This window comes from Carettochelys insculpta, unplaced genomic scaffold (assembly GCF_033958435.1).
Source record: "Carettochelys insculpta isolate YL-2023 unplaced genomic scaffold, ASM3395843v1 scaffold_0042, whole genome shotgun sequence".
NCBI classification, from domain to species: domain Eukaryota; kingdom Metazoa; phylum Chordata; order Testudines; family Carettochelyidae; genus Carettochelys; species Carettochelys insculpta.
This window is the reverse complement of record NW_027439079.1, coordinates 257,501-260,000: the sequence shown is the minus strand read 5'-3', so window position 1 is coordinate 260,000 and position 2,500 is coordinate 257,501. Positions and strand designations below refer to the sequence as shown.

Below are 2,500 nucleotides of genomic sequence, written 5' to 3'. Positions count from 1 at the left end.
TTTTCTCTCCAGCCTGGGACCGGGGTTGACCTGTTGTCCCTGCCGGACTTAGAAAATTTTTCTCTCCCGCCTGGGACCGGGGTTGACCTGTTGTCCCTGCCGGACTTGGAGCCCGAGGAGGGGATCGGCCACCAGGTAAACCTCCGCTGAAAGCGGCCACGGTTTACCTGGTGCCCGGGGAGCGAATCGGACACCAGGTCAACCTCAGCTGAAGCGGCCGGGGTTGACCTGCTGTCCCTGCCGGACTTGGAAAATTTTTCTCTCCAGCCTGGGACCGGGGTTGACCTGTTGTCCCTGCCGGACTTAGAAATTTTTTCTCTCCCCGCCTGGGACCGGGGTTGACCTGCTGTCCCTGCCGGACTTGGAGCCCGAGGAGGGAATCGGCCACCAGGTCAACCTCCGCTGAAAGCGGCCACGGTTTACCTGGTGCCCGGGGAGCGAATCGGACACCAGGTCAACCTCTGCTAAAGCGACCGAGGTTGACCTGGTGCCCGGGGAGCGAATCTGACACCAGGTCAACCTCTGCTAAAGCGCCAGAGGTTGACCTGGTGCCCGGGGAGCGAATCGGACACCAGGTCAACCTCTGCTAAAGCGGCCGGGGTTGACCTGCTGTCCCTGCCGGACTTAGAAAATTTTTCTCTCCAGCCTGGGACCGGGGTTGACCTGCTGTCCCTGCCGGACTTAGAAAATTTTTCTCTGCCGCCTGGGACCGGGGTTGACCTGTTCTCCCTGCCGGACTTAGAAAATTTTTCTCTCCAGCCTGGGACCGGGGTTGACCTGTTGTCCCTGCCGGACTTAGAAAATTTTTCTCTCCCGCCTGGGACCGGGGTTGACCTGTTGTCCCTGCCGGACTTGGAGCCCGAGGAGGGGATCGGCCACCAGGTCAACCTCCGCTGAAAGCGGCCACGGTTTACCTGGTGCCCGGGGAGCGAATCGGACACCAGGTCAACCTCTGCTAAAGCGGCCGGGGTTGACCTGCTGTCCCTGCCGGACTTGGAGCCCGAGGAGGGGATCGGCCACCAGGTCAACCTCCGCTGAAAGCGGCCACGGTTTACCTGGTGCCCGGGGAGCGAATCGGACACCAGGTCAACCTCTGCTAAAGCGGCCGGGGTTGACCTGCTGTCCCTGCCGGACTTGGAGCCCGAGGAGGGGATCGGCCACCAGGTCAACCTCCGCTGAAAGCGGCCACGGTTTACCTGGTGCCCGGGGACCGAATCGGACACCAGGTCAACCTCCGCTGAAGCGGCCGGGGTTGACCTGCTGTCCCTGCCGGACTTAGAAAATTTTTCTCTCCCCGCCCGGAACCGGGGTTGACCTGTTGTCCCTGCCGGACTTAGAAAATTTTTCTCTCCCCGCCCGGAACCGGGGTTGACCTGTTGTCCCTGAAGGACTTAGAAATTTTTTCTCTCCCCGCCTGGGACCGGGGTTGACCTGCTGTCCCTGCCGGACTTGGAGCCCCAGGAGGGGATCGGCCACCAGGTCAACCTCCGCTGAAAGCGGCCACGGTTTACCTGGTGCCCGGGGACCGAATCGGACACCAGGTCAACCTCTGCTAAAGCGCCCGAGGTTGACCTGGTGCCCGGGGAGCGAATCTGACACCAGGTCAACCTCTGCTAAAGCGCCCGAGGTTGACCTGGTGCCCGGGGAGCGAATCGGACACCAGGTCAACCTCTGCTACGGCGGCCGGGGTTGACCTGCTGTCCCTGCCGGACTTAGAAAATTTTTCTCTCCCCGCCCGGAACCGGGGTTGACCTGTTGTCCCTGCCGGACTTGGAGCCCGAGGAGGGGATCGGCCACCAGGTCAACCTCCGCTGAAAGCGGCCACGGTTTACCTGGTGCCCGGGGAGCGAATCGGACACCAGGTCAACCTCCGCTAAAGCGCCCGAGGTTGACCTGGTGCCCGGGGAGCGAATCGGACACCAGGTCAACCTCTGCTACGGCGGCCGGGGTTGACCTGCTGTCCCTGCCGGACTTGGAAAATTTCTCTCCCCGCCTCGGACCGGGGTTGACCTGCTGTCCCTACCGGACTTAGAACATTTTTCTCTCCCCGCCCCGGCCCGGGGGTTAACCTCGGGGCGCACAGCTTCCCGGGTCTGACGTGCACGTCCTGTCACCTCCCGGGCCCGGCGTCCTCGTCCTCCCTTCCCCTTGGGCCGGCTCGGAGGAAGTTTTCCCTCGGCCCGGCCTCCGGGTTAATTGTTTGGGCCCGGCTGACTGAGGCCAGGCTGCTGACGCTAAAGCCCGGGGAGGCGGGGGCCTACGGCCATACCGGACCGAATGCCCCCGATCTCGTCCGATCTCGGAAGGTAAACCGTCCCGGGCCTGGCTAGTACCTGGATGGGTGACCGCCTGGGAATCCCAGGTGCCGTAGGCAGCTTTTGGCCCCAGCGGGGGTAGAGCGGGGCGTGTGTCTGCCGTGCGGGAGCAGGGAAGCCGTGAGGCCAAGGCGGCGCGACGGTCCTGGGGGGCGCTGAGGCCTTTCCCTCTGCCTGCCTGCGTG

At 63.7% G+C, this 2,500-nt stretch overlaps 1 non-coding gene across 1 annotated transcript; it reads left to right on the top strand.

The window, feature by feature from the left end:
• The first annotated feature begins 2,255 nt into the window (after window positions 1-2,255).
• On the top strand, window positions 2,256-2,374 carry LOC142006134 (5S ribosomal RNA). Its single transcript, XR_012643247.1, has one exon. It is a non-coding gene; the product is annotated as a 5S ribosomal RNA (ribosomal RNA).
• Window positions 2,375-2,500: the final 126 nt, after the last annotated feature.